The following is a 19,946-nucleotide window of genomic DNA, read 5'->3' as shown; positions in this document are numbered from 1 at the left end:
GAAGCCGCCTTGGGACTGGGACCTGTCGGCGCAGAGCACCAAGCCCTTGTGAGGTTCGAAAGGGAGAACTGAGCTAAGACGGAATGAGCAACTCGCACAATTCTACAACAAGGGTTATATTAACAAAACAGGATCACGGGCACCTTACAAGCCCCCACGGGACGCGTCTTTGATTCCTCGCAGGGAACAGATCCTAAAGGGACACTAACTACGCGCGCCCCTGCAAAAGACACCATCATCAACAGTGGGCCATCAAGCACCGGCGCCAACCCCATCCAGATCAGAGTCGGCGACGGCCTGACGAGCCTGCCCTGCTCCAGGAGCGGCGCCGGCTTAGGGGCTCGTAGCTGTCATCGCTCGTCTCCGGAGTCGCGAAGAGCTCGCCGGAGTCGCTAGAACCTCCGACACCTCCACCGCCTGAGGAGCCGCCAAGGGAGCGATCGGCGGGCCCAGTCCTCGCCGCAGCAGGGTCCCGGCCACCTCTCCCGGGGCAGCACTCCAGCCGGCGCCCGTTCACGTCGAAGACCTTGAAGAACATCACCGAAGCACTGTCGTACTCCAAGTGGATCACGAAGGCGCCTCTTGTCCTGCAAACCCGGGCGATTTCGCTCCAGCCTCGAGTCATGAAGACCTCGCCCGGGCCAACGACCGCGACCTCTGCCTCAGTCGTGAGGGTGCTGCAGCCGGCGTGCTGCAGCCAAAGCTCCAGGGGCTCTCCCTGTGGGACGATGGAGGCGAAGAAGGGAGGAAGGCGAATCCAAGACTGAGGAGGCATGGCGACGTGAAGCACGAGCTCTTGGGAGGAGCCTTCGGTGTGGACCCCAGGGGGGACGACCCACACCTTCGTGACCCGTCGGCGCCGATGGCGGCGCCGCCTGTGGCGTTCAACATTAGCTCCTTCAGGGCCCTCTATGTGGGCGAACAAGGGAAGCGGGAACCCCGGCGGTGCCCGCTCGCACCAAGGCCTCGACACCACCTGATGGGCCCCCTCGTCCGGGCCACGGAGGACGAGCCGTTTCTTCAGCGGGAGCGGGTCTGGTTCCTCTCGGGGAGCCTTTCCCTTCTCTGCCATCGAGAACCGGTGGATCGGATCCATCGCAGCAAGACGGAGCAAGGACCGGGAAGAAGGAGAAGCAATGAGGGGTTGACTATAAGGGTGCACGCCGTTCCGTACTTATGGCCGGCGAAGGCCAACCGCCGACCTCCACGATCGCCGGTAATCATGACCCACTTTGCATGCAGGGACTTGTCCAATCCGTGCAGTTGCTGAGGCGCCATGGGGAAGTGGAGATGCCCACGTCCAATCAACCGCCACGCGGAGCCCAAGGCCGCAGGCTGTTAGGGCCCGCGGCGCTTCGCTCTTGCCCTTCCGCCTCCCTGCACGGCCAAGTCCGGGCGCGCCTTGGGCCCAGGGCTACTATCGGTGTTCTGGGAACGGGGGTCCCCAAACTTGCCTGCCTGCGGCGTGGCTCAAAGGGGGGCCCAGCACGGCCCATCTTCATCAACACAGACCCCAAGACCCTCGCGAGGGGCCAAGCCTCGCGGGGCGGATGACACGGAGCTTCCTCAGGCACGACCTCATCAGGCTGGCTCGCGAGGAGGCGGAGAGATCAAGGTGGGGTACCTCACGAGGTGCCCATGACGCAAGCCATGACGACCAAAGGCGCCAGGCGGGTGCCAGCCCGCGCAGTGTCCTCCTTTCCTCTTTGGTGCAAAGGGAGCAAGCGCAGCCGCGGAGTACCGAGGCGTCAGGAAAAGGTTGCCATTTCGGTGCAACAAGACCAAGACCAGGATGACTGCAAGATGGAGGTCATGGAGCCCAAGACGGCGTCACCACCAGAGCTTTGTGCAGGCGAAGACTACTTTTGTCAGGATAGCTAGTACTAGCTGTCCTCCTTCAAATTAGCCCGCCATTGTTGGCTCCCTTCCCGCTCGATATTTGGGAAGAGGACCAGGGCCTCTATAAATAGGACCAGCCACCCACAGGGCAAAGGGAGAAAAAAGAGGGAGAGGTTCAGGGAGATCGAGACAAACAATAGGGGAGAAAGGGAGAGAGTTTTAGGGGGATCGAGACCAACGATAGAAGGGAGAGAGAGAGAAGGGTGACTGAACTCCTCCCAGCAGTTCATCGCCCCAGCCAAGAACAGACCCTCGCGAGGCTGTTCTTCCTTGTATTGTTCCTCATCATCAGCCCAAGAGGCAATCCACCACACCACACACTGGAGTAGGGTATTACACCACAACGGTGGACCGAACCAGTATAAACCCTGTGTCTCTTGTGTTGTTCTTTCCATAGCTTAGATCTTAGCGAGGCGGAGGGGTGCAGGTACATAGGAGGCGAAATCTCCGCGCGCACCCCAGTGTTCGAACCTCAAGGGTCTGCCGGAACCCGAAATCCGACAGTGCCGAACATGAGTTATACTAAATAAACAAAGTATAAATCGAAATGGGTAAAATTGAGCTTTATTGTCTCGTGTTTTATATGCGCGGAGCCCCTAGTATAGGGGTATACGGCTATTAAGCCTTTATCAATTGTATGTTTGTGCCGGACTCGTCTAGCCGTGTCCGTGGTCTTGACGACCTGTTTAGGTGCTTTGGCTGGTGAAGCCGCTTTACTGTGGGGCTGTCAAGGCAGCCGCACTGTCTTTCACGCGAGAGGAACACTCAATGTTTTCCCTTTAATGAGATGATGCCTCGTGGACCGGGCATCTAATGCGTAAGAGATGCATAATGCGGTATTGCATTAAAGCGGGCAAAAGCTTCGCGTCCCAGCAGTGCTTCATAGCTACTTGAGAATGGGGCGATGTGGAAAGTTAGCTGTTCACGACGGAAGTTATCGGGGGAGCCGAACATAACTTCTAGCCGGAGAGAACCCATGCAGCGGGCATCCAGGCCTGGCGTTACCCCTTGAAAGGAGGTTTTGCTATGGTGAATTTTTGTTGGGTCTATCCCCATGTTGCAGATTGTGTCCTGGTATAACAGGTTTAGACCACTGCCGCCGTCCATCGGGACATTTGTAAAGTGGAGTCTGCCGATTATTGGATCTAATACCAAGGCAGTCTAGCCTGCGTTCCAGATACTTCTAGAGTAATCCTGATGGTCGAAGGTGATCGGTTTTAACAACCATTGGCAAGACTCCTTTGGGATAGGCTGTATGGCGCGTATCTCTGGTAGCGCCATTCTGTTCGCCACGTGAAGTAAGTTTACTGTTTTGACTTCTTTTGGGAAATCCTTTTGTTTCCTGGTGCTCTGCTTGTGGGGTTCGTCGTCGTCCTCACTTGGTGTGTCGAGCCCCTTCTGTTCGGCGTTGAGTTTGCCGGCTTCCTTGAAAACCCAACAATCTCTGTGGGTATGGTTCGCAGGCTTCCCGGGAGTACTGTGTATTTGACATATCTTCTCCAAGATTTTGTTTAAGTTGGATAGCTCGTCCCTGTTATCCTTGAGGGGCGGCTTCCTCTGATTCTGTCGCGAGCTTTTGAATCCAGCATCGACCGCCGTGCTCTTTGGGCTGTTTCCCTTATTCCGGCGTTGTTCCTTGCTGTGTCAGGGTTTTCCGTTTCCATCCCTAATTTCGGATGTACTTGGGTCGCTGGTGCTACATCTTGCCAACCAGCTGTCCTCTCCTGCACAAAAGTGGGTCATGAGGCTTGTTAATGCGGCCATTGTTCTTGGCTTTTCTTGGCCGAGGTGTCTGGCAAGCCATTCGTCTCGAACGCTATGCTTAAAAGCTGCTAGGGCTTCGGCGTCCGGACAGTCGACTATCTGATTCTTCTTAGTAAGAAATCTGTTCCAGAATTTCCGGGCTGACTCTCCGGGCTGTTGAGTTATGTGACTGAGATCGTCTGCATCCGGAGGGCGGACATAGGTCCCTTGAAAATTTGACCGGAAAGCATCCTCAAGCTCTTCCCAACTTCCAATGGTGTTTTCGGGAAGGCTTTTGAGCCAATGCCGGGTTGGCCCTTTAAGCTTGAGGGGTAAGTATTTTATGGCGTGGAGGTCATCTCCTCTAGCCATGTGTATGTGGAGGATATAATCCTCGATCCAGACCCCAGGGTCTGTTGTTCCGTCGTATGCCTCTATGTTTACGGGCTTGAATCCCGCTGGAAATTCATGGTCCAGCACCTCATCGGTGAAACATAGGGGGTGTGCGGCACCCCTGTATTTGGGTGTGCCGTGATGTTCGGATATTTGTTGTGTTGCATTGCTTACTAGAGCTTGCTTTCTTGGCCCGTAGATAGATCTGGATGGGCCGTCTTTTTGATGCAGATCCTTTGGTGGATCGCGTGCCGGCTTTTGTGCGGCGCCGCCTGCCGCTCCATGCTGGCCATGCGGTCATCTATCCGATCGGGTGGCTTTCCTATTTTTTGACTGCGGGGGCTCTAAGGCCTCCTCGTCAAATTCAGGCAGTAGCTTTCGCTTTGGATAGCTTTTTGTGCGGCGACTGCCGCCATATTTGTCTGCGGTGTTGCGTACATTGCTCCATCTGATTCTGAGTGCATCTTCCGCAGTTTTGAGCTTCCGCTTCTGCTTTTTCAGGCTATGCACAGTGGCGACGAGCCTTTTGTGGATGTTCTTCTGCTCCATGAGTTTATCCGGCGTAAGGTCGTTCGGACTGTTGTTTTCGCCCGGGATGGGGTGTTCGGTTTGTTTATCCAAGTTGCCATGTTCGGACGTTTGCTCGAAGGCATGTTCGTCGTCCGTCGGCTCGTCCTGCTCTATGGCTGGGTCTGTATGGCTATTGTCTCTGTCGAGGCGGGGCTTGGAGCGGCGCTTACGTCGCCACTTTGATTGCTTTTCGAGTGAACGATCCCTCGTTGCATCCCTATGTTCCTCGTCGTCGCTTCCTTTGGGTGTGTCCACCATGTATACATCATGAGATGAGGTGGCTGTCCAGTGCCTTATAGGCGTTGGTTCATGTTCATATCCTACATCGTCGTCCATACCGTCGATGTCTTCGGAGTCGAAGTCGAGCACGTCGTTTAAATTATCGACAGTGGCTACGAAGTGGGTGGTGGATGGGCATCGAATTTCTTCATCGTCCACATCCCAATCCTGCCGGTCATAGTCCGGCCAGGACTCTCCTGACAAAGAGAGACCTGAGTGAATTCAGAATGTCGCCGAAGGGCGAGTGCTGAAAGATGTCTGCGGCGGTGAACTCCATGATCGGCGCCCAATCGGATTCGATCGGTAGGGGCGCGGAGGGCTCGGAGTCCGGAGAGGAGTTCGACACCTTGGAGTCACGGGCTTCACAGAGGACAAGGCTGGTGTTCGGCTTGATCACCGTAGAGATTGCATCCCCCGAGGTGGTGTCTAACCACCCATCCTCGATTGGTGTGATCGGCTCTGACCTAGGGGTCAGAGCGGACACAGGTGCGGCCTCTAGGGCACTGTTCAGCGGCAGAGCTAGATCATGCCCATCATGACAGTGCGGCGCGCTCGGCTGTGGCTTGAATCCCGTTGAAGATCAAGTCTCCACGGATGTCGGCCGTGTAGTTCAAACTTCCAAATCTGACCTGATGGCCAGGGGCGTAGCTTTCGATCTACTCCAGATGACCAAGCGAATTGGCCCGCAGTGCAGAGCCGCCAAATACGAAGATCTGTCCTGGGAGAAAAGTCTCACCCTGGATCGCATCGCTGTTGATGATCGGAGAAGCCATCGGGCCTAAAAGTGATGACGTAGAGGAACTCTCAATGAAAGCACCAATTCGGTGTAAAAACCGGCGGATCTCGGGTAGTGGGTCCCGAACTGTGCGTCTAGGCGAATGGTAACAGGAGACCGGGGACACGATGTTTTTACCCAGGTTCGGGCCCTCTCGATGGAGGTAGAACCCTACGTCCTGCTTGATTAATATTGATGATATGGGTAGTACAAGAGTAGATCTACCACGAGATCAAAGAGGCTAAACCCTAGAAGCTAGCCTATGGTATGATTGTTGTTCATCCTACGGACTAAAACCCTCCGATTTATATAGACACCGGAGAGGGCTAGGGTTACACAGAGTCGGTTACAATGGTAGGAGATCTACATATCCGTATCGCCAAGCTTGCCTTCCACGCCAAGGAAAGTCCCTTCCGGACACGGGACGAAGTCTTCAATCTTGTATCTTCATAGTCCAGGAGTCCGGCTATCCGGACACCCCCTAATCCTGGACTCCCTCACATATTATTACCCCTCTGATTATGAACATGAATATGCTTTGTGAGTAATTACGTTCGTTCCTGAGGACAAGGGAGAAGTCTTGGTATGAGTAGTCATGTGAATTTGGTATTCGTTTGATATTTTGGTAAGATGTATGTTGTCTAGCCTCTAGTGGTGTTATGTGAACGTCAACTACATAACACTTCACCATTATTTGGGCCTCGAGGAAGGCATTGGGAAGTAATAAGTAGATGATGGGTTGCTAGAGTGACAGAAGCTTAAACCCTAGTTTATGCGTTGCTTCGTAAGGGGCTGATTTGGATCCATATGTTTCATGCTATGGTTAGGTTTAGCTTAATACTTTTGTTGTAGTTGCGGATGCTTGCAATAGAGGTTAATCATAAGTGGGATGCTTATTCAAGTAAGAACAGCAACCAAGCACTAGTCCACCCACATATCAAATTATCAAAGTATCGAACGCGAATCATATGAACGTGATGAAAACTAGCTTGACGATACTCCCATGTGTCCTCGGGAGCGCTTTTCCTATTATAAGGGCTTGTTCTGGCTTGTCCTTTGCTACAAAAGGATTGGGCCACCTTGCTGCACCTTATTTACTTTTGTTACTTGTTGCTCGTTACAATTTATCTTATCGCAAAACTATCTGTTACCACTTATTTCAATACTTGCAGAGAATACCTTGCTGGAAACCGCTTATCATTTCCTTCTGCTCCTCGTTGGGTTCGACACTCTTACTTATCGGAAGGACTACGATAGATCCCCTATACTTGTGGGTCATCACACCCGTTGTATGTGAACGTAGAGCTTATCACACCTGATCATCACGTGGTGTCTCGGCACGACAAACTATTGCAACGGTGCATACTCAGGGAGAACATTTATACCATGAAATTTAGTGAGAGATCATCTTATAATGCTACCGCCGAACTAAGCAAAATAAGGTACATAAAGGATAAACATCACATGCAATCAATATAAGTGATATGATATGGCCATCATCATCGTGTGCCTTTGATCTCCATCTCCAAAGCACCATCATGATCACCATCGTCACCGGCTTGACACCTTGATCTCCATCGAAGCATCGTTGTCGTCTCGCCAACTATTGCTTTTATGACTATCGCTACCGCTTAGTGATAAAGTAAAGCAATTACATGGCGATTGCATTTCATACAATAAAGCGACAACCATATGGCTCATGCCAGTTGCCGCTAATTGTGTTACAAAACATGATCATCTCATACAATAAAATTTAGCATCATGTCTTGACCATATCACATCACAACAAGCCCTGCAAAAACAAGTTAGACGTCCTCTACTTTGTTGTTACAAGTTTTAGATGGCTACTATAGGCTGAGCAAGAACCGTTCTTACCTACGCATCAAGAACCACAACGCGGTATAGTGACTGCTTTTTGATCTTTAGAAAGAACCCTGTTCATTGAATCCGATTCAACTAAAGTTGGAGAAATTGACACCCACCAGTCACCTGTGTGCGAAGCACGTCGGTAGAACCTGTCTCGCGCAAGCATACGCGTAATGTCGGTCTGGGCCACTTCATCCAACAATACCGCCGAATCAAGAATCAACTAGTGACGGCAAGAAATATGTATATACCCACGCCCACAACTCCTTTGTGTTCTACTCGTGCATATAACATGTACGCATAAACCTGGCTCTGATGCCACTGTTGGGGAACACAGTAATTTCAATAAAATTCCTACGCAATCGCAAGATCTATCATGGTGATGCATAGCAACGAGAGGGGAAGAGTGTTGTCTACGTACCCTCGTAGACCGTAAGCGGAAGCGTTATGACAACATGGTTGATGTAGTCGTATGTCTTCACGATCCGATCAATCCTAGTACCAAAAGTACGGCACCTCCGCGATGTGCACACGTTCAGCTCGGTGACATCCCATGAACTCTCGATCCAGCTGAGTGTCGAGGGAGAGCTTCGTCAGCACGACAGCGTGATGACAGTGATGATGAAGCTACCGGCGTAGGGCTTCGCCTAAGCACTAAGACGATATGACCGAGGTGCATTATGGTGGAGGGAGGGACCGCACACGGCTAAGACAATGATCAACTTGTGTGTCTGTGGGGTGCCCCCCTCCCCGTATATAACGGAGTGGAGGAGGGGAGGGTCGGCCCTCTATGGCACGCCCTAGGGGAGTCCTACTCCCACCGGGAGTAGGATTCCCCCTTCCAAGTAGTAGGAGTAGGAGAGAAGGAAGGGGAGGAGAGGGGGAAGGAAAGGGGTCCCGGCCCCCACCCAATTCGGATTGGGCTATGGGGGCGAGCCTCCCACCTTTTCCCTTCCCCTCCTCTATTTCACTAAGGCCCAATAAGGCCCATATACTCCTCGGGGGGGGGGGGGGTCCGGTAACCTCCCAGTACTCCGGAAAATGCCCGAACTCATTTGGAACCATTCCGATGTCCGAACATAGGCTTCCAATATATCGATCTTTATGTCTCGACCATTTCAAGACTCCTCATCATGTCTGTGATCATATTCGGGACTCTGAACTACCTTCGGTACATCAAAACACATAAACTCGTAATATTGATCGTCACCGAACGTTAAGCGTGCGGACCCTATGGGTTCGAGAACTATGTAGACATGACCGAGACTCATCTCTGGTCAATAACCAATAGCGGAACCTGGATGCTCATATTTGTTCCTACATATTCTACGAAGATTGAGGGAGTCCTGGATTAGGGGGTATCCGGACAGCCAGATTATATCCTTTGGCCGGACTGTTGGACTATGAAGATGCAAGATTGAAGACTCCGTCTCGTGTCCGGATGGGACTCTACTTGGCATGAAAGGCAAGCTAGGCAATACGGATATGTATATCTCCTCCTTTGTAACCGACCTTGTGTAACCCTAGCCCCCTCCGGTGTCTATATAAACCGAAGGGTTTTAGTCTGTAGGACAATATACAATCATACCATAGGCTAGCTTCTAGGGTTTAGCCTCTTCGATCACGTGGTAGATCAACTCTTGTAATACTCATATCATCAAGAATAAATCAAGCAGGACATAGGGTTTTACCTCCATCAAGAGGGACCGAACCTGGGTAAAACATTGTGTCCCCTGCCTCCTGTTACCATCCGCCTTAGGCGCACAGTTCGGGACCCCCTACCCGAGATCCGCCGGTTTTGACACCGACATTGGTGCTTTCATTGAGAGTTCCTCTGTGACGTCGCCGTAAGGAAGGATGCCTCGTATCGTTGTTAAAAGCAACATTACCGCCGGGGGAGCTCTGGCTGTCGGCCAAACTCTTCGCTAGGCAATTTTGTCATGACTGCCTGTTCGGCCGCTGCACCGACGATGACTTCTCGGGTCATCAAAAACATCCTCCACGTCGGCTCGGAAGTCGCCGAGCAGATGGATCCAATGGAGCTCTCTTCCCTAAACGAACTCTTGGATCGCATCGCCTCCTTGGGAGTCGCTACGGACTATCACTGGATTGGGCTTAAATCCGATCAAAGGGAGATTAACTCTCCATCGGTCACCCATCACGTTGCGGTGGTGGAGGAACAATGCGGCAACTCTTCCTCTATTTTGAGGACTAACTATGTCCGGATTCCTGAGCTCTCCGAGCCGGATACCCGTTTACGAGAGGACATTACGCAAGCCCTGGACCTAGAATCAGGCAGCGGGCCAGACTTATCGCATAACACTCTGGAACCCAAACTTCCAAGATTGGAAACTCCTCGGCCCTTGGGTCTCAGATCGGGTAGGGGTTCAGACTCAAATCCACCCACCCACCCAGACATAAACGTTCTTTCCCACATCAGGCAAGAGCCCCATGAAACAATACATCATTATTGGGCCAGATTCCTCCTTGTGATGAACAAGGTTAAGGACTGTTCCGAGGAAGATGCAGTCTCACTTTTCTGCAATAATTGCATGGACAAGGGAATCCTTAACGCCTTAAGTCACCGTGACATATCACGCTTCGCTGACTTGGCATCCATAGTACGAAAGTAATGTGCGACAGAAAGCGCATGGAAAACCGAAACAAAATTTTGGGATAATTCGGCTCCGAATATACACCCAGTCCGAAGTAAAAGGGTGCACTATCATAAGACACCTGAGCTAGTTGCAAAGAAACAAAAACCCTCTACAGGGCATGGAACCGTACTGGAGGGATGGCTTAATGGACCCTGCAAAATTCATAGTATAATGGATACAATACCAACACACAGCCTTAGAGCATGTTGGATACTCCGGCAGGTGGCCAAAAGTGGTGAGGATCTTCTTATCCCAAATGCCACAGAGCACCATCCCGTGGATAACAATACGGTGTTAATAGTCTTTGAGACCTTTGCGTCAAATAATAGGCAAAAGCCCACACTCCACAGCATGGCCGAAATCTGCCACGTAGCATCAATAAATCCATGGAGTGACACGGCTATTACCTTCAATGCCAGTGACGAACCTAAATTCCGAACAGCCAGAGCACCAGCTGCACTGGTCCTCAGTCCAATTGTGGACGGCTTTCGACTCACCAAAGTACTCATGGACGGCGGCAGCGGATTAAACCTCATCTATGAGGAAACTCTTCAAAAAATGGAAATAGACTGGAACCGCATTGAGCAAAGTAGCACAACCTTCAGGGGAATCATACCTAGTCGGGAGGCACGATGCGCTGGGAAAATCACACTAGATCTGGTATTCGGTACGCCAGAGAATTACAAGACCGAAGAAATTACATTTCAAGTGGCCCCGTTCAGTAGTGGATACCACGCCCTTTTAGGACGTGAGGCATTCACGATCTTCCAAGCCGTACCCCATTATGGGTACATGAAGCTCAAAATGCTCGGGCCCAACAGAATCATCACCCTCGCTAGTGATCCGGACACAGCACTCCGCGCCGAAAACAAAACAGCCGCACTGGCCCTCGAGGCATTATCCGAAGCCCTCTTGGTCGAGGAACTAACCACGCTACGCTCCATAGTGGACAGGGATGACGTGATACTCGATAAGAGATCCAAGTCCACCTCTTTTAAACCAGCGGATGAAATAGTCAAATTCCAAGTCCACCCAACGGACCCTATGAAAAAAGCCTCCATCGGGGCGCAGTTAAACCCCGCCATGGACGCCGCACTACAAGAGCTCCTGCGCGAGAATTGGGACATATTTGTCTGGCACCCCTCAGACATGCCAGGAATCCCATGCAGGCTGGCCGAGCATAGCCTCAATATCCTAAAGGGATTCAAGCCGGTCAAGCAAGCTCTTCGGCATTTCTCCGAACCTAAGAGACAGCCATGGGAGAGGAACTAGCCAAGTTATTGGAGGCCGGATTTATCAGTGAGATAAAACACCCAGACTGGCAAGCAAACCTGGTGATGGTACCAAAGAAGGATAAATCCTGGCGCCTTTGTGTCGATTTCAAGGACCTCAATAAAGCTTGCCCAAAGGATCCCTTCCCCCTCCCCCGCATCGATCAAATTATTGATGCTACCGCAGGACACGAGTCATTGTGTTTCCTCGACGCATACTCCGGTTACCACCAAATCAAGATGGTGGAGTCCGACCAAGACGCAACGGCATTCATCACACCATACGGTCCCTTTTGTTTCAACACAATGCCTTTTGGGCTAAACAACACCGGCGCAACATATCAGCGCATGATTCAGACATGTCTGGAGAAACAAATCGGCAAAACAGTAGAGGCATACGTAGACGATGTGGTCGTCAAAACCAAACACGTTGACTCTTTGATAGACGACTTGAGGCTCACATTCGACAACCTCCGAACATACGACATTAAGCTCAATCCGGAAAAATGCGTTTTCGGCGTACCATCCGGAAAGCTCCTGGGTTTCATTGTCTCCAGTCGAGGTATTGAAGCTAATCCGGCCAAAATCCGAGCTTTGTCACAGTTGGCCACCCCAATAGACCTCAAACAAATTCAGAAGTTAACTGGATGCATGGCGGCTCTAAGCCACTTTATCTCCCGCTTAGGAGAAAAGGCTTTACCACTTTATCGCCTCCTTCGGCGCACCGAACACTTTGAGTGGACGGATGCTGCCACAACCATATTGGAAGAAATAAAGACCATTTTGGCAACCAACCCAATCCTGGCCGCGCCAAACAGCGGCGAACCAATGCTGTTGTACATTGCGGCAACTCATCAAGTTGTAAGCGCAGTGCTCGTCGTCGAACGAGAAGCTGACGGACATAAATTCCCTCTTCAAAAGCTGGTATACTATGTATCCACTGTCCTCATTCCATGCAAATCACGGTACCCACATTATCAAAAGATAGCCTATGCGGTATTCATGGCATCCCGGAAGCTGCGACACTACTTTCAAGAGTGTTCGATTACAGTAGCCTCGGAAGTGCCACTTAATGATATTATAAACAACCGCGACGCTACGGGCCGGATTGCCAAATGGGCCATTGAGCTCCTCCCGTTCGACATAACATACAAACCTCGATGAGCTATTAAGTCACAAGTATTGGCCGACTTTGTTGCCAAATGGATGGAGGTCGAACTCCCTAAAGAGTACGGCGCATACTCCAATTGGATCATGCACTTCGACGGTTCTAAAATGATGGCTGGTCTAGGGGCTGGCGTCGTCCCGACGTCCCCAACCGGAGATACCGTCCAGTACGTACTGCAAATATTGTACAAAGACTCCAATAACGCAGCCGAATACGAAGCTCTCTTGCATGGTCTTCGGATGGCAGTCTCCATGGGCATTCAACGCCTGGAGGTGCGTGGGGATTCAAACCTTGCAATATCCCAAATAAATGGAGACTTTGATGACAAGGATCCAAAAATGGCGGCCTACCGAAACGCCGTCCTAAAAATGTCAGCTCGGTTCGAGGGGCTCGAATTTCACCATGTGACTCGGGAAAACAATCAGGCAGCAGATATCCTCGCCCGCATCGGCGCCAAACGCGATGCGGTCCCCCCCCCCCCCAACATCTTTCTGGAAAGGCTGTTCAAGCCATCCGTAGTATGGGAAGGGGACACCGGTAACAATAGTCCGGACCTGGCCAAAATGCCCGATACCGAACACTCTGACACAATCGGAGGCTCCGCCACCGAAATAACACCTTCAGCCCACGTAATAATGGCCATTATAGCCCTGTGGACAGAACCATTCCTGGCCTACCTAACTAGGCAGGAACTTCCGGAGGACCAAAACGAGGCACGCTGCATAGTGCGGCGATCTAAGGCCTACAGGATCCACGAGGGATAATTGTATAAAAAAAGCACTACCGGAGTCCTTGAAAGGTGCATCTCCGAAGAGGAAAGGCGGAACCTTTTGGCAGAAATCCACGCCGGACTCGGCGGTCACCACGCCGTAGCCCGGGCTCTTGTAAGCAAGGCCCTCCATACAGGATTCTATTAGCCAACGGCCCGAGCAGATGCACATGACTTGGTCCAATGTTGCGCTGGTTGCCAGCTCTTTGCAAATCAAAGCCACATGTCACCCACCGCCCTCAAAACAATCCCCATTACGTGGCCCTTCGCAGTCTAGGGGCTTGACATGGTTGGACCCCTTAAAGGGGGAAACCACAAGAAAAAATACTTACTGGTCATGGTGGATAAATTCACCAAATGGATAGAGGCCAAACCTGTTAAAACAGCTGAATACGGACCAGTGATAGACTTTATATCTGGGGTCGTACACCGTTATGGCGTCCCCCACAGCATCATCACTGACAACGGCACAAACTTCACAGCCGATGAGGTAAAACTCTGGTGCAGCAAAATGGGCATCAAGCTTGATTATGCTTTAGTCTATCACCCACAAACCAACGGCCAAGTCGAGTGAGCAAACGGTCTTATAATGAGCGGCATTAAACCCAGATTAGTGCGTTCCTTAACGGAATCTAACACGCACTGAGTAGAGGAGCTTGACTCCGTACTCTGGGGGCTGCGGACCACGCCGAATCGTAGTACCAAATACACACCCTTCTTTACGGTGTACCGCGCAGGCAATATTGCCCTGTGACATAATTCATGACTCACCTCGAGTGCGCATGTACGAAGAAAGAGAAGCCGAGCTCGATCGGCAGGACAGCCCGGACACCCTGGAGGAGCAGCGCGACGTAGACAAAGCCCGTTCTGCATTTTATCAGCAACAGGCTCGCAGATACCAAAGCAGAGAAGTACGGGCCAAAACTTATAACGTTGGCGAACTAGTTCTACACCTACCGGATAAGAAAAAGAACAAGCTCGAGCCCAAATGGGAAGGTCCCTTCATTATTGACCAAGTTCTGACCGGTGGAGCGTACCGACTGCGGGATGCATCGACTAGTCGACTCGAGCCAAACCCATGGAACGCGGCCAGGCTCCGTAGATTCTACACCTAGCACCAGACTCTATGTTCGTCCCCTCCCTTTGTCCATTTTTTGCATATACATTACCTGTCTTGTTTTCTTTCTTCCTTTCTTTTATTCTTTCTCTAGGCCTTCAAGGGCCAACTTGTACCTCGCTTGCACATTATAGATGTGCTAGCCGCGCTCATCATACCTGGGGGCTTCTTTCACAGAAGCTTAATTATTTATCTGGGCCTCAGACACCGCACATGTGTCATGCTTCCGCATGTACCTTTTTTCGCCATTATATGCACCAATATGACTTAAGTTTTGGCCAAGCTGGGTTGGCTGGCTCTTGTATTTATGCCCTACGCTCCCGTTAATTTGTCTAGGGCATAAGGGAGCACCTCTGCGATTGTTACTGCCGGGTCAGTCGGATGTGTACCTCAGACTGGGTGAGGCCGAAAGCTAGCGTTCTTAAGGGAATATTCGGTCGGTGAACAAAAGATGATTTTTATTTATTATCCATATCTGCCCCAAGATGTTTTTCCTACGTTTCCTATCGCAGTCCGGACATGCACTTTAGGGCATGCTTACCCAGGGAAAGGAACCCTTAACGGAACTATTCTCCCTGGAAAATGTTTCTTACCACCCATGTAATATAACATAACTAGTTGGGCACTTGTCTGTTCAAGCACTAATGACCCCTACGCCTGGTCTCCATGCATACCCCGGTTCTTATATAACTGAGCGGGTATTCGGATACACTCCGGACTATCGGGTCCCGAGGTTGAAGCAAAAAGGTCCGCCAAGACAAATGATCTGCAATCCGGCTTGAAGGCATTATACATGTCACTTTAATTACATAGTCATGCAGACTGACTAAATTCCTCTTCTATGCCATCCAACAGGCGTCTAGCTTACAATCCTGTTGGGAATACTTTGCGGCTAATTCTACTTGCCCATAAACTAAGCTAACGGGGATCTCTTTTCCGTCGGGCCCCACAGGTCCGACCTCGGCCATGTGATTTGGGTCTGCATTGGTATACCGCGTCTTCACCATAGCCCAGGCTTCTCTGGCTCCCTGTTGGCAGGTCGATATCTTCATAATCGGAAGCACCGCCGTGCTCCCTTGAGCTTCTCCGTAAGCTCTGCAACGCCCTCTGGCAGGGAGATGGATGGCCACAAGGCCTTGGCAACACCTTGCATCACCTACTGAACTTGTTCGTGCAGATGTGAGAGCTCGGATAGAAGATCACCCACAGACCCAGGCATTTCCTCCGCGGGACAACCCGTCAGCATACCTACAGATATGACGTTGTTAGTCGGCTTCTTCGCCGAACTCCTTTAAAAGGATTCGTTCAAGCACTTACTGAAAATGCCGCGCCGAAGCCGCTTATTCTCCTTCTCGGAGTCTACAAGCTGGGCTTGAACGTCTTGTAGTTCCACGCTCAGCTTGATATTGGCATCTTGGAGATTGTTTTTCTCCCGCCTAACCTCAGTCAGCACGCGTTTGCCAGCCTCTAGCTATCGCATAACATGCTGGTCCTCCGGATTTTCTCGGGATTCATCTGCAACATCTATTGTTAGATCTGCAGCCACGCCGCACACTATATGGTAACCATAATTCTTTAAAGTAAATGTTACTAGGGGGCGACTTTTTCGGTTCCTGCAATGCGGCAACAACGGCCCGCAGTTGGGTCTTGCATTCCTCTAGCTCCTGTGACAGCCTAGTATTCTTCTCGGTAAGAACCTGCACAATAAAGATGATCCTTAAATCAGTTCTGCTAACTGTTCCAAGTCTCAGGGGCTACTGATACATATAAATCGTCAGATTTACTTACCCGTACATCCTTTACATACTGATCCGTGGCTCTGGCTAGACCAACTTGAGCAGCTCGGAGATGTGCCTCTCCAGAATTGAAGGCATCAAATGCCTTTGGTGAGAAACAAGCGTCACGGAGTACGGCCCGGGCGCGCCTATGATTCATGGCGCTTTCCACTTCTGAGTTTGTAGCGGATAATCTATCTGCATCCTCTGTAGGGGAATTATCCGGCGCCCGCCCCATATCGGCTTCCGCCTCTATGTCCGGTCCTGGCGCCCGGCTGGTGGAAGCGTGATTAGTAACATCGCCGGACATATTCCGGCGAACATTTTTCCTGTTAAAGAAACACGGGTGTCATTATATTTCGAGAAAGACGACAACCACGGAGCGGGGTTTTTCATACCTTTGCGTCGGCGTCTCCGTCCTGACCACCTTCCTTTCTGGCCTACCCGGCCTCGGTGCCTCTTGTTGGCGAGTTGCTGCGGGTTCGGCAGGGCGTCCCGAATGCCTTCCCTGTAAAAATGCCATGTGTATATGGTGGGTGAAGTGTCTAAAAGGGGATCCTAGTTTTTGGAATTGGGATTTTTTGGTTTTTCTTACGTGCGATGTAGGGAGCAGTCCGAGATAGTCGGCCGTAATGGCCACCATGGCATCATCGCAGCTTAACTGATAGAACTGCCGATCTATCAGCTCCACGAATATAACCGGATCTTCTTCAAGTCCGGAGTCGAGGGCCTGGTCAGGGTCCTCTGGTTGCGGAGAAGGGCTGCTGACCTCCTTTATGGCTTTTCGCAGTTCCTGCCGCAAAGTGGCAAGGTGAATACTTACGACAAAGAGTGCGGGAAAAAGGGGAGTAGGGAGATATAACTTACCCAGCTTGGAGGATTCTACATGGAGAATCCATCCCGTGGCTTGATGCGGGTGAACTCCTCTTCCTCACCCTTGAGCAATTCGGACAGAATTTTTGCTAAAGCGGCAGCATTATCCGGACCCTTACGCCCGCAGCGGGTGGCATCATCCGCCCCGTTAAAGCACCACAAGGGGTGCCCACAATATTGAAGTGGTTGCACTCCCCGCATTATGCAAATCGACATAACTTCGATTACTGTCAATCCTGATCGAGCCAGTGCTTTAATCCGATTCATCAGATAGAGGACTTCTCCATTGTCTTCCACCTGGGGCTCCGTGGGCGCCAACTTCGGCATTTCTTCAGAGGAGCATTGTTGAACTCAGGAAGACCCCGCTGAACAGGGTCCGAAACGGGAACGTCCTCCATATAAAACCATTCTGAAGGCCAGTCTTCAGATGACTTCTTCGGAGTACTGGACAGGTATCCGGTATCAGCGATGCGCCATATTTCGGCTCCGCCCACTTGATAAAGTGACCCCCTTTGTGTGCGAGGGACGAGGCAAAATAGCCTTTTCCACAGCTCAAAGTGAGCCTCGCGGCCCAGGAACAACTCGCAGAGAGCAACATAGATGGCGATATGTAGGATGGAGGCGGGGGTGAAATTGTGTAATTGGAGGCTGTAGAACTCCAGGAGCCCGCTGAGGAATGGATGAATTCGAAATCCGAGTCCCCTTAATAAATAGGGAACAAGGCAGACCCGTTCCCCATAGAGGGACAGGGAAAGCTCTCCGCTTGCTCCCCGCCATTGTAGGTGGCAAGCCCGGCTTGAACAGGCACCATATATGAAGGAGGGAGAAATCCCTTAGTCTGCAGTTCGACTAATCGACTGTGTGGGACTGAAAACCTCTCCCAATCACCGGGCTTAGGGCTTCGGGGGCGGGAGAAGGAGCTGCGGAGGTCGGCCATGCTGGAATGTGTCGGATTTCGGGTTCCGGCAGACCCTTAAGGTTCGAACTCTGGGGTGCGCATGGAGATATATCCCCTACCAACTCGCGCTTCTATGGCTCGCAAGAAATCTAGGCTGGAAAGAAGAACACACAAAGGACACGAGGTTTATACTGGTTCGGGCCACCGATGTGGTGTAATACTCTACTCTAGTGTGTGGTGTGGTGGATTGCCTTAGGGGCTGATGATGAACAATACAGAGGGAAGAACGGCCTCGCAAGAGGTGTTCTTGAGCTGGTGCGGTGTGTTCTACTTGGTCTGGATCCCCTCCCCCTCTTATGGTGGCTAGTCCTACTTATAGAGGCCCTGGTCCTCTTCCCAAAATGTGAGCGAGAAGGGCGCCAACAATTGGCCATTTTGAAGGGGAACATCTAGTACAAGTTATCCTGACCAAAGGTGGTCTTCGGCTGCCGAAAGCACTGGTGATGACGCCGTCTTGGGCTCCATGATGACCTCCATCCTGCCGCCCTACTGGTCTTGGTCTCATTGCACCGGAATGGTAAACTTTGCCCGATGCCTTGGACTGTGCTTGTTCCCTTTGCACCGAAGGTGAAACAAGGACACTGCACAGGCCAGTGCCCGCCTGGCGCCCGCGTGATTTCAATCGTCATGGCCTGCGTCACGGGCTCCTCACGAGGTGCCCCTGCCTTGAACTCTTCGCCTCCTCGTGAGCCTGCCTAATGAGGCTACTCCTGAGGAAGCTTCCTGTCGTCCGCCCCTCAGGGCTTGGCCCCTCGCGACGGTCCTGACTTTGAGCTGATGAAGCTGGGCCGCACTGGGCCTCCACTCAAGCCATGCCGCAGGCCACAGGCAGGCAAGTCTGGGGACCCCCGTTCCCAGAATGCCGACGGTAGCCCCCGGGCCTGAGGCACGCCCCGGCTGGGCCTAGCAGAGAAGCGAAGGGGAAAGCGCGAAGCGCCACGGGCCCCAATAACCTGCGGCCTTGGGCGTCGCGTGGCGATAGATTGGACGTGGGCATATGCACTTCCCCATGATGCATCGGCAACCTCATGACTTGACAAGTCCCTGCATGCAAAGAAATGGGTCATGATTACCTGCGATCGTGGAGGTCGGCGGTTGGCCTTCTCCAGCTATAAGTACGGGACTGTGCGAGCCTCGTTAGCGTTTCCCTTCCTGCTACTCCTTTTCTTCTTCTTGGCTACTCGCCATTCCCATGGCTCCGCCGAAGAGATTCTCGGTCGCGGAGAAAGGAAAAGCTCGTCCAGCAGGGCCAGACTCTTCACCGACCAAGCGCGGCCGGGGCCGCCCTCGCAAGCACCCCGCGGTCCCCGTAGTGGCTTCCCGTGGCCATGGGTGCAGTTCCTTGCACGGTGGTGAGCGCCCGGTTGCCGATGGGAGGCACGCCGTGGCCGCGAGGCCCACCAGGCCGCGCTTTCGCTCGGCGGAGGTGCTGCCGGAGTTCATCGTGTGGTCAGTGGACCCGACCAGCACCTAGCTCCAGCTTCCCCGTTTCTTCGTAGGTGAACTGCCGGCAGGCGCTTGGGGCGGCCTCTGGCTTCAGGCAGATGGTTGCTGCAGCAGGGCCTCCTGAGCTTCGCTGGAGGTCTCCGCTTCTAGGAATGCGGTCCTGACCCGCGGCTGGCAAACGATTGCCCGTGCGCGCGGCCTGAGCCGGCGGTGCACCCTGCACTTCAAATTCGATGGCGACGCCACCCTCTACGTGAGGGTGTTCGTGGAAGACGGTCGCCGCGCTGGGTGCTGCCCCGAAGACGATGACCACGGCCGCCTGCCCAGCCCCGGTGCTGACCAGGATGAAGACGGCGGCGGGCGTGTAGGCGGCGGCGCTTGGGGCTC

This window comes from Triticum urartu, chromosome 4A (genome assembly GCF_056163025.1).
Source record: "Triticum urartu cultivar PI428250 chromosome 4A, HENAU_Tu73, whole genome shotgun sequence".
Lineage (NCBI taxonomy): Eukaryota > Viridiplantae > Streptophyta > Magnoliopsida > Poales > Poaceae > Triticum > Triticum urartu.
Note: the sequence above shows the minus strand (reverse complement) of the source record.